Below are 13,164 nucleotides of genomic sequence, written 5' to 3' on the forward strand. Positions count from 1 at the left end.
TCCAGTTCTACTACTCACCAGCGGGTCCTGGGCCACAAGGAACTGAACCTGCAGCAGCCATGTGAGCTTGGAAGAGGATCCTTCCCCCTTCGTGCTTTCGGATGAGACCTCAGTTCTGATGACACAGCACCGACAGCCTCAGCAGAGACCTTGAAGCAGAGCCCCCGGCTAAGTCATGCCTGGATTCCTGACCCACAGAGACTGTGAGATAATAAATGTGTGTTCTCTAACCACCAAGTTTGTGGTGATGTTCTTGCACAGTGATAGACAACTGACCATCCTCCTCTCCTTTCAGGTCGTCAGTGTAGGGAGTGGGGGAGTTTCCAAGAATGCTTTTGCCTGAGTGCCACCCTCAGAGATTCTGATTTAATTGGTCTGAGCCGTGGTCTGGATGTTACAATTTTTTGACATGACTTAGATGATTCTAATCTGCTGCAAAATTTGGGAACCCCTGCAAAGGCTGTTATTTCATGTTTCCTTTTCAACTGTCACTTTTGTGCTATTCTCAGATGCTCTCCTACGAATCACCGTACTTCATACTCACTTCAGACTCTGGTCTGCCTGGGAACGCATAATCCTTCCTTCCCTCGTACATGCTCTTTAATACTGTGTTCCAGTCAAACGGCATTGACAAACCAGCAGTTAGACAGCGTCTATAGATAGTGACACTCCGAAAAGGGAGAAGTGGGCCTCCGTGGCGCCTGTACTTTGGCCCCATGGTAATGGCACCCAGTTGGGTGGTGTGGGGTGGCGGTGTCTGTTGGGAGGGAAGGAGGAGTTGGAAATCTGGGATGAGGTATAACATTTCTGACCCATCAGTGACACAGCCTGGCACTGTTTAAGAAGTTTCAAGAAAACATCAAATATTCTAGCTTATAAGTGTAGTAAGTAACAGACTAAGAGCCACCATCATAAGGACATACAGCGACCGCTGGGTCTGTATCATCACCAACCAGTAAATGCTGGGTCTGAAGTTTTTTGGAGAAAACCATGGCCTTGCTCCTTCCCGTGAGAAATCACCACATAACGATAGTCACTTGCTCAGTGCCTGTTTTCAAGGGCAATGTCAGTGCACATCTAGTGCAATATATAGAAATAGCAATCGTTAAGTTATTTTTGCTAGTTGAGATGACTGGTGGTGACTTGTTCTGACTGATGAACGTGTCTCTGATTTGTCTTTGCGATATGTCACAGAGGACGCTGGGCAGAAATCTGCCCTGAGCGATATGATTATTACGTTAATGGTTTGGGACCTTGAGGCCCCCAAACCACAAGGGCACAGTAACCTGACTTGGGGGGAAAATCCTGCCCTGGCTAGAGGCCAGAGTGACAGCTGACAAGGAACATAGCTTGCATGTGTGCAACTGGCTTCCCGCTCTGCGCTCTCATCATGCTCTGCTGACCCCCTGCCCCGGAGACGAGCCCTGCCACCCGGCTGCAGACACTGCTGCGAGCTGAGTGATCATTGCCTCCTCCCCCGAGCCCCACTGCTAAACCTGCTAGGGGTTAGACGTTGATTTATTGCTTGTTTGCTGTTCAAACCGGCCAATATAAAGAGGAAAGCAATTCTAACAGTACCTTGCTGTGAGAGTTTGTATCCCTTCTCAAGTCTTCTCTTGGACAAAAGAACCCTCAGACTAAGGCAGCAGTATACGTCACTCCCCACAGAGGTAACCTGCTCCATGCCCAACCCAGAGAGACACCTCTCAGAGGCAGTAAAGCATAGTGGATGGGAAGACGCACATTGGCACCAATAGAACAAGGTTTCCCAGCTCCATTTGCAAGCATCCTGATCCTTGGACAAGACACTCAACCTCTCTAGGCCTCTGCTTCCTCGTCTGCTCGGCACAGTACCTGGAACAGGTCAAGTGCTCAGTGAATGGAAGCTACTGTCATTGTTAGCTACATTTTTCCACCCAGAGGTGTGATCGGTCCAGATGCTTATTCAAAAACTGGGTTACAGTCCACCTGGATTGGAAAATTATTATCTCTGCCCCATGCATTCCCTCAGAGAGGAGGTCAAGCCCAGGAGAGTGGGTTCACTCATTCTTAGCTATGCACTCGCCCCATATATTTCTACATGGAAGAGTAAAAATCTCCATTTGTTCTTGACAAATACCTATTGCACGTGCAAAGCACAGTGCCAGGTGTTGGAGGAGACAACAACGGTAAGACTGCAAGCTTGGAAGTGGATCCTTCCCCATTCAAGTTTTCAGATGAGACTGTGGCTCTGATGACACATTGATTACGGCATCTTCAGAAATCTCAAAGCAGAGCCTCCAGTGAAATCATGCCTGGTTTCCTGACCCACAGGAACTATGAGATAATCAGGATGTGTTTAAGCCACTAAATTTGTGTTAATATTGTTACTAGAGGCACCTGCCTTAGTAGCTTATAATCCAGTTGGGGAAACATGACATGCCTCCTTCTGTTAACCAACAGGAGGGGTGCATTTGACAAGTGGTACAAGACATGTTCAACTTCCAAAGTGATCTATGGTTAATCTACAGTGGAATTCTTACTATTTCATGATAAATAATAAACCCTAAATACAGTATTGGGGGCTTAATTGTGTGTGTTTCAATTCAGATGATGATTGTTAAAATTTTTTTTAACTTTCTAGCAGGCAGGTATTGTGCCATCTTTAGTCATCCATTAAACATGCAAAAGAAATAGACGCCAAAGGTAGGATTTAAAGATCTATGCCTGAGCCAATTTTACTATTGTCATGGTGTCAGCTTTGGCTACCCACAGTCTAGGGAAGAGCACAGTTTTGATTTGTTTTGACTCATCAATCAGTTTTTAGACTTAAGTGTAGGCCTGGGTGGAGTCTGAGCTCTGGTGCCATGGGGTCCACGAGGAGGAATGAGGAGGGAAGAAGCCCTCTGATTCTAAGCAGCTTGGCCTCGATTTGGGCAAAGCAAAGGATAATAACTATCAAGGTTTTCCTGGCCTCCCATAATCCTCTGCTAAATGTCTATGGAAATGATGGCAATTACTTCAAAGCCCCTGGTGATTCTGTCTTTGGTGCCATTCATTGTCGATTCACCTTGGTCGACCAGCTGTCTCACGGACTCGCCTTTTGTACCAAACCTTTAATGAAACTGGCATTTGTGTCAATAAACTTTAAGCCCATCTTGCTGAGATAATTATCTGGGTCACTCAAATTTCAGCTACTTCAAATAATTACAGGCTTTTAGCTTCCAATATAAGGTGATGATCAAAGGAGAAGGAATCAGGGGTCCCCACACTGAAGTCAATTAGATGGAAATGCTGGCAGATCCCCGCTCAGGCCTCTCATGTGAAGGCATAAGCCTCTGGGCTATGGCGGGGCCTCACAGAGAATAAATCCTTCATAAAATACACATTTGTTTGGCTGAGCTGTGATCTAATTTGCGGACGCAACGATTTCACCATCTTGGCTGTTAAGGGGCAGAGCCGTCTCATGAAGACCATCATAAAGATGGTTTGTGGTTCAGTGGCACTGGTGTCAACAACCAGAGCACCATTCCATTTTCCCGAAGAACAAAGATTTGAGCAAACGTCACTGTATGGGTCTCCAAGCCATCCACACCCAGGGGCTAGCATGAATTCTACAGCCTCACTAGATTTCTTTTCCATGGCCTGGTAAAGCTTCAAGGGACCGACTTTTGGTCATTTTATCTATTTGTCCCTATATTCTTCCTGTAACAAAACTCACTAGTTACAAAAGACTCATGTTCTCATTTTGATCAAAAGCTTGAAACATGCAGAAAAAAAAGTCTTTGGAAACCAGGAAATGGTGACACTTAAATCCCTTTCCTTCTGTGGACTAGAAAGACAAAGCCCTTTATTAATCGCCGCCCCCACTGCCGTCTCCACCTGTCAGCGTTTGAAACTGGGGCCTAATGGTAGACGGCTTCTCCTGCAGATGGTAATTGCCTTTCCCACAGAGATGCTATCTCCAAGCAACCAGGACAGGAGCTATGAATCCGCCTGCGCCTCTCCATGCAAATCGCTCGCGATGAGATTGAGATTTCCCACAAGAAAGCCACACTGCCTCAGTCCATCACGTGCATTCCCACCTCAGGTGCGGGATGTCCTCTCGCAGCGAGGGAATGTCGGTACTGCGTACACGGTACGCGGAGATAAGACTCAGGCACTGTGTAGCCAGATCTCAAATTGAAAAGGAAATCCTGTCATTATTGATAATACAGTTCAATAATCGTTACTCATTATTTAAAGCCGCCTGACTGTCCACAGCTGGCCACATTAGGCCCCAAATGAGATAATGGTGTTTCGTATACGCTCCTCTCACATTAGCTTTTTTTTCCCCACATTAGCTTTTTCATGCTTTTGTGCAACGTATTTTTGGTCTTTGGCATGCCTTGACTATTCAGTTTAAATGTTCCTATAAGTTTTCCTGTTTTGTTTCCTTAATATTCTTTTGGCCATAAACTCCAAAAACAGGATCTAGGGGCAGATAACATTCTATTGCACTGAGCAACATCATTACTGTTCAATTAATGAGCAGTTTGCCTGAACGACTCGCCGAGGGGAAGGGCCACGTGACCCCTCAGGGGCACACAGGTGGTGAGCGCTTGACACTGACTTCCAGGTCACTGAACAACTCGCCCCGCCTCCATCGGCCCTTACCATCCCCTCCCTCTCTGGAGTCCAGCTTACTTCCCCCATCCTACACACTCCATCTCCTAGGCTGCCTTGAATTCCAAGTGTGAAAATCAAAGAAGAGGGAAATAGACATAAGAGACTCCCTCTGTGGCAGAGAGTCCCCCATGTACATCGTCCCCTTCTTCCATGACAATATGACCCCTGATTCTTGGCTGGGCACGTGGCTGCCTGGAACACGGTTTGGGATGATAGATGACTAGATCAAACCAATGGCTTATCAACAGAAGTTTCTTTTTGGCAATGTTTGGGAAAGTCCACCAAAACATACCTGGCCTGGAACCTTCACCACCTTTCGTCTCTGTCCTTTCTCCATACTATTGTCTGGTAGATATGGCTACAGTTCCAACCACCATCTTGATGCAAGAAGTCCAGGGCCAGGCCTGAGGTATGGCACAGAACTCCACGGATCAGAGCCAGCATCCTAAGCCTGAGCTGCCCACCTCCGACCCTACTGTGAGAGGCACCCATTCCCTTCTGCTTAAGCCACGATTGCTGGAGATGTCTGTTGCAATGGAATCTCATCTTCACTAGAGATGCTCTGATTCTCATTAGCCCAGAGGCTGATTTTGTTTGTGTCTGCATGCAGATCATGAATTGTTCAAGCACCTGGTAAGATCACGTGCTTGACAAATGTTTGACAAACTAATTAAAAGACTATCTCACTCATTTTTTTAAAAGCTCATTTTATTCACTTATTTAATGCCAAAAATAGAATTTTAACGAATGAAAACAAAAAAGCCTGTCTTATTTTTTGTAAGCAACTTGTTACAGAGTTCTAGAATCTAGGCCCACAAGTCTGCTCACCAACTGTGTGACTCCACTTTCTGGGACTCACTTTGCTCATCTGTGAAATGGGCCTCTCTTCTTGGAGAGCTGGAAGGTGGGAAAGGAGCAGGACAAGAGGAAAGCACAGAGGGCCTGCCTCCAGCCCCACAGCCCCTTCTCCATCCCAAGCAGTAGCTTTAGAATTCCACGTCGGATTTTGTTTTATAAACGAGTTTCACCATGGAAATGAGCGTCTTAGAAGTCACTGGAGCAGATCTTCTGTGAGATCCCTTCCAGTTCTGACATTTTACGATTACAGAGCCTCATGGTAGGGGGTAACCCTGTGTGAGCCGACTCAGACCGGGAGTAGCATTGTTCCAGAGGTGTTGCCAAAGCAGAGGCAGGATGGGAAGATGTCAGATCCAACAGGAAGGTGACAGCACCTGGCTTCTGTCCTGTTTGTCTCCAGTTATGCATTAAACACCAGGACAGGCACGAGTCGAAGGACAGACACTTGCTTCATAGACACCCAGTCAAGGCTGCAGACTGAATAGTAGTTAGGCATGTTAAAACCGAACAGGGCGGACGCTGCCTGGAAGCAGTCATCCCCCTTATTCGCAAGACAATCAACCACAGGAAAGGAGTGGCAAGGCCTGAGGGGTGCAGACCCCCGACTCCCTGCTTGCTAGGGTGGGCCTGGCTAGAGATGTTCATGCCCCAGGCTGGGACCTGGGAACGGCCCTGCCAGTCCCACCCCAGCTGTGAAACAGACGGCCCGGGAGCCAGGAGACCGTGCCCTGGTCTCAGCTCCGCTGCCTCACCAAGTCATTCTCCCTCTCTGAGTCTCAGTTTCCTCTTCTGTAAATGAGCAGGTTGATGTAGATGATCTTGAACATACTTTTGGTTCTGAAATTCCAGGGCTAAGTGTGTAAAATGGCGGTGGGGGGGAATGCTTCTTCCCAGTCATGACGTGTCTGTGGATAGAGCAAACTGCCCAGTGGGGCACTTCTGGACTCTTCACCCCTCGACTCACGCTGCATCCGTGGAGGTGGGGACCTATCTGGTTGGTAACTGTAGGGGGAATTCGAGGGCAGGCTCAACTCCATCCTTCCTGCTTGGCACAGGGGGCGAGTGGTCTGCCTCCACTGCTGCGCCGGGGCAGCCTCCTGCTACGGGGCCCTGCCTCCACCCAGCACTGCCCAGGACAAGGAAGGTGTCCTCCTTCAGGGGCTCAGCACTGGCAGGCCCTCTTGGCTTCACTCCCAATTCCACGTCCTTCCACCTCACCTAGGGGAGACCTCATTTCACAGTCTGAACGTTGAGGTGGGCATCAGCCTTCAGCCCACAGGCCAGCATCAAAGGGGGCCCCTCTGTCTTGCCGATTCTTTTACAGAACTACCCTGTGGGAGAGGTGCCATCACCCCATTTTACAGACGGACAACCTGAGACTCAGAGTTTAACTATCTTGCTGGAGGTCCCAGCTGGGAGACAGTGTGTACCTCACTGGGTTCATGTGAGGATAGTATGAGCAGTTTGTGAGTGTGGTTTCCAGGTTGTGTCTCCAAGGCCTGGCCGTGTGACATGAAGGGGACCATGGGATGCTGCTGTCTGGGGAGCAGCCCCCTGTCAGCAGCCTCATGGGTGAAGGGGGAAGCCCGCCTTGAAAGCCACGTCTCCGAGAAGCCTCCGTCTGCTCCTCACCCAGTTCCTGCTCAGCAGCAGCTGGTGAGCGGAGGCGGGACTGGGGCCAGCGGCGCCCCAGGAACCCACCTCTCTCCGCGGAGGCCTGATGCTGGAGGAGACGCCGGAGACTGTGGAGGCTGGGGCGGGGACAGGCTTGCCATCTCGCCGGGTCCCTCTCAGGAGGGCAGCTCACCCCGGAATGGCTCCCGAGGGCAGCCTGCAGCAGCCCTGTCAGCAGAGAGAGCCTTCCCCTGGCAAGGCTGTCAGCGGCAGTCCGAGAACCCTCTCCAAACCCCAGCAGTCGCCTTACACGTCACCTCCTCCAGAGGTGTCCTCACTGTCCAGATCAGCAGTTCCCACCCTGGCGCCCCAGAGGATCCCCTAGGACGGCTTTAAAAAGCAAGATGCCTGGGCCCTGTGCCTCCCCTGGGCGAATCAGGATTCCTGGGGGTGGCACAGCGGCTGGGGCTGGGAACTGGTGTTTGGGACAAAGCTCAGCCCTTTCCAGCCCAGGCCCGTGTCCCGCTGGGATGCAGTTCAGCAAATGCTGCGTTTATGGGGGGGGGGGGAGTGCGGGGGGGGTGCAGCGCTTCCCTAACCTGGGGGCTCCGTGAGCACTGGGGCGTGGGGTGCCCTCCTCTCCAGCGCTTAACACAGCTCTCCACATTGGAGCAATTCAAATAACGTTTGCTGAATAAAATCAAACAGTAATAACTTGGAATTCAGGACTTTTTCTCAAAAAAACTCAATACATTTTTACACTGAAAGTTGAGGACAAGTATACGTGTTTGCATGTGTGTCTCATAGTTTCGCAGTTCAAATCCACACTCACGAACAGCTCACACAATCCTTACATGAACCCCGTGAGGCAGACACGATCACCCAGCTGAGACCCCGGCCGAGTTAGTTAAACTCAGAGTCTGTTTCTTCGTCTTTAAAGTGGGGACAACAGTGCCTCCCTCATAAGGGTGTCGAGAGGATTAAATGAAATAACCCTGGCCCCCGGCACACTGCCTGGCCTGTAGGAGGGTTCGAGGATGCTAGTGATTATTGTATAACTGTAATTATTCCCCTCATGGGATGGAGGGTAAACTGAGGCTCAAACAGGTAGTGACTTGCCCAGGGTCCCACAGGGTTAGGTCTGCTGACGCCCAATCTTGTGTTCCCTTATGCACCATGAGGAGGACATTCCTCTGAGTAGGGAGAGGCAGGCACTATCAGCCTCGTTTCCCAGGTGGGGACATTCATGATCAAGAGTCACGATGGATCAGCACCTTGATCAGGAATCAGGGGATTTCCGCCTGCTCCCACACAGGCCAGGTGTGGACCTCCAGCGGGCCACACCTCCTCCTGTGCCTTGGTCTCTGTCCCTAGACTGAGGAACTGACAAAACGACCACTGGGTCTTGGCAGCCCTGACGTCCAGGACTGCGTGTGAGCTGGGTCCAGGGCCCCTCACGGCACACTGCCCTCGTGCAGCAGCCTCCCGCCTGCCTCGCCTCCCAGCTGAGCCCAAGCCCGGGAGACAGAACATCGGGAGCCTGGAAAGAGGAGCCCCCGCCCCCAGGACCCCTTCCCTGGTGCAGGCTGCCACGTTCATCCAGCACATCCTGAGCCAGGAAGCTCTGGGGGACGTCCCAGGAGACCACCGGCTCAGGTTCCTCCTCCGGAGCCTTCTGCAGGGTGGGAAGCAGGCACTAACGAGTCTCTGGCTTCTCCAAGATGTGCCAGAGCGTCTCTCTCTGCAGTTTGCCAGCCACAGTGCACTATTCCTGCAGGAAAAGAGCCTCTGGCCTTCCCCCATGTCCCATAACATGGGGAAACTGGGCAGAGAGCATAGGGAAAACCAGGCAGAAAAAGAGCCAAAAAAGACCCTGAAACCACGTCAAAATATTGCCTTTAATCATTTCCGAGTGATTTTATTCTTTGGGCTGTCCTATGTTTGTTTGTTTGTTTGTTTTAATAGCGAGTAGGTATTAGTTTTCCAAAAAGACAAAGTCCACAACAATTTTTTACGCTTATCCAGGCAGGAGCTCATGAAGAGGTGAATTGCCTCAGCTTCTTGCTTTCTCTTTGCTGCGGCCAGGAGAAGCCAGGCTGTGGGCTGGAAGGGCAGCCCGAGAAGCCCAGGTGACCAGGCCTCTGAAGTCACAGGAGCCTGCTGAGGCGACAAAGCTGGCCGCCGCTCACTCAGAGGAGACGAGGCGACAGCCCAGCCCCCTGGCCTGGGGCCACCTGCAGGTCAGCCCATTCCTCCTCCTCACCCACCTGGTCCCTGGGTCTGCCCATCCATGGCCTGCCTCTGCCAGGCACGAGCTGCTCTCCGGGGCCTCGCTCCCTTAGCCACTCACACTGGTCAGCAGTGCCAGGGCAGGACATCAACCCCATCACCTTGCCGACCAGAGGCTCTAGCATTTGACTGTGCATTATCCTATCCCCACAAATCGAGTGAAGGACCTTCACAGGCCCCAGAGCAATAGGAACAATGGCTGCCCTTTATAAGGCACCCCAATATGACAAGATTCTTACAGGCCTTCAGTTATTCATTCATTCATTCAGCAAATGGCTACTGACTTCTGCTATGCGCCGGGCATTACGCTATGCTTGGTACTGGGGTACCATGTTGAGTAACACAGAGCAAACTCCAACGCACGTGGAGTTAACGGACCTTAGATTCATCTCCAGGAATCTGCATAGTTGATACTGTTATTTCTATTTCACAGATGAGAAAATGAAGCTGAGAGGGATTAAATGACCTGCCCAAGGTTACGTAGCCAGAAAGGAGCAGAGCCAAGATTTGAACCCAGATCTACTTCAATCCCAAAGTATACCTTGGACTACATCGCATCATTCCTCAGCAAACCCAGAGAACGGGTCCCTCAGCTCTGCACTTCTGGAGCTCCGTAAGTAAACTGTACACACCGGAGAGGAGTCTGACACTTCTCTGTAGCCATGGTACCTGGCACCATCTGTTGCATAATAGATGCCTAATAAATAGGTGAATGAATTAATAAATTAACTCACATAGAGCCCCTGGACAACACACCTGCCCTTTCTATCTTCCTCTCTAGTCCTTTTCTCTTCTTCACAGCCAACTCTTTAGAGATTGGCCGACACTCTATGTCAACTCGCATTCCATTCACTCCTCAACCCTTTGTGGCCCAGGCTCTCCCCCAACCAAAGATGCTCTCTGTAAGGCATCGGTGCTCCTCTGCCGTCACATCCCGCAGGCGCCTCCCACATCATTTCGCTTGTCCTTTCAGCAGCTGTGGCTCCTCGAAGTGCAGCCACCTTGGCATCCAGCTTCTTCCTCCTGCTTCCCTGGCTATTCCTCTTGGCTCCTTTTCATGACCCTTCCATTGCACCTCAATAAACACCCCTTCCCCAGGCTCCCAGCCTCGGGTCTCTTTTCTCCTCACCCTCCACTCCCCTGGGCAGCCACACTCACTCTCATCTCTCTGGCATCTCCATCTCCTGCCCAGACCTCTCACCCGAGATGTAGACAGTGGCCCTCTCCTCAAACTCAAATTGTCTGACCCTGAACGCCACACTCCATCCCACAGAGCTGTCCTCTTTCTGTGTTACATACGAGAATTAGTGGCCCCCTGTCACCCAGACACTGAAGCCTCCTCCTTCTCTGTTAGCTCCCCCTGCTCAGTTGTCCACTTCTCCTCTCATGAACATCACCCAATTTCGGGGCTTCATTGTGACCTACCGTCACTTCAACAGCCAGCAACTGATCGCATTTTCCTCCTTCTGTTCATCCTCCAACTCTGAAGCTGGAAGAAACACTGCAAATCTGCTCATCACTCTGCTGCTCTAAATTATCTTAGTGGATTCCGCCTTGATTCAAACTCGTTATCATGGCCTACAGGACTCTGGAAGATCCAGCCCCTGCCCACCTTTCTAGCATCATCTAGTACTCTCCATCATAGTATGTCGGGAAAAGAAAGATTTCCAAAACCGTAAGTGAGATCTGTACTCAAGGCCTGGAAATTGAGGAAAACACTGATGGCTACCATGACATTATAGATGTGACGTTGAGTCCTTACTGGGCCAGCCCTGCCCCTCCCTCTGCAGCACTCGACATCCCACACGGCGCCACTCTCACCCGCCGCTCCTCTGATCCTCACACAGCCCTGGGAGGAGGCGGGACAGGTGCATTTATCCCGAGGAAACAGATAAGGAAATGAGGAGAAGGAGAGGACTGTGGGCTCGGGAAAGCTTATCCCAGAGGCCTCTGCTCACCTCTAGTTTGGGCAATTCAAATGGAAAGTTGCCAAGAGGCAGCCACCAGAGAATGCCTGATGGGGACAGATGCTGTTTCTTCCCCTGACTGATAAAGTCCATCCGTCTGTCTGCCCATGTGTCGTCTTCCGTGCCAGACTGTGGAGCTGCTGGCCTCCGCCATCTTCTCCTTTCTCTCCCTTCTCCCCTCCTCACTCACGCAGCTCTGGCTACCCAGAAAACTTTGTTTCTAGTGCACATCAAGCTTAATCCTGTCTCCAAGTCTTTGTGTCTGACATTCCCTGTGCCTGCAATGCTTCCAAGAGGGGCTCTTTCCAACCCTTCAGGGCTCAAATACCAGCTCCCTAGAGAAACCCTCCCTGTCCACATTGCTAATAAGCAGCCACACACATTGCCTGCCCCAACTCTCTTCCACCCCATTACCTTATTTTGTTTCTGCAGAATAGGCCCTGGGTCTAGAAGGGATCAGTTAGGCTTCCTCAAAATGTAATGTGATCCCCACTCGCTCAGATATTATCACCTGCAACTGGGCATTCTCTTAGAGAGGATTTTGTGTTCTGGACACGTTCACCTCTGTGTGTTCTGGAAAATGAGGCTGATCTCTCTGCTGAGTCCTGACAGTGCTGACTTCCTTCTCTATCCCTCGATAGGAAAACTCTGTCTGATTTATCCAAGAATTGCCAGCACCTGGTCTTTCCAGTAATGCAATCCCCTGTGACAATGTGATTCAATAGTTGTGCATCTTATCATTGTGCTGAGGCTGTTAGTTGTCCCTTAATGTCTGTTCTATTCTTCCTTCATTAAAAAAATTTTAGCTGGATACCTGTTGTTCAGTATAAAGACTACACTTCCCAGACTCCTTTGCTTCTAGATATGGTCATGTGACTAAGTGTTGGCCAATGGGATGTGAATTTAGCGCTGTGTGCAGCTTCTAGGTCACATCCTTAAAAGGAAGGGGAGTGTCCCCGCTTTCTCGTTCCCCTTCCCTCCTGCCTGAATGCAGCCTGGAGGAGGTGGAGAGCCATCTTCCTCCTTGATGACCATGTCTAGTGATGGCAGAGCAGCAAGGTGGAAGCGGCCTGGGTCCCTGACACCACAGAGCTGCTCAGTATCCTAGACGGCTCACCCAGAAGGCTCCACGAGAAGGAAAGGAAATTCTCTCATGCTTAAGCCATTGTTATTTGGGTCTCTCAGTTATCACAGCCAACCTACAATCTAATGAATAGAATCTGAAATTATCATATTTATTTATTTATTGTGTATTGTTCTCTATCGCCTCTGGAAAATCAATCCTAAAAGGACAGAGACCTTTATCTTTGGTTATCAGTTCATCCCTAGGACTTGGAACAGTGCCTGGTAGATAACAAAGATGCATCAGACAATAAGCAATAATCAGGCAGTAAGGAAACATTTGCTAAATGAGTAAGTGGAAGTACGAGGACTCGCTTGCTGTCATTGGCTGACCAAGTTTCTCTCCAGCCAGGCTTCGCTCCTCCCATCCTTCCTGCCCCCTCCCTCAGCCTGTCCACCCGCTGTAACAGACCTCTCAGCACTGGGTGCCCGTGTCTCCCCACACGCTCACCTGACCTTCATGTGGAGGGTGAAGTTTTCCGGCTCAGGAGTCTGAACTTTCCCCCAGTTTTCTTTAGACCCAAATAAGTTTGGAAAGGCCCTCTGACACAAGATCACAGTTCAGAGAAAGTCGCCTGGGATGTGGGATAGCAGCTGGTCCCTCCCTGGTTACCAGCAGGGTGCTCAGTTTCTTCCCTTTCATGATGGAATATCAAAACATGAGAAA

The sequence above is a fragment of the Equus asinus genome, chromosome 9 (genome assembly GCF_041296235.1).
Source record: "Equus asinus isolate D_3611 breed Donkey chromosome 9, EquAss-T2T_v2, whole genome shotgun sequence".
Lineage (NCBI taxonomy): Eukaryota > Metazoa > Chordata > Mammalia > Perissodactyla > Equidae > Equus > Equus asinus.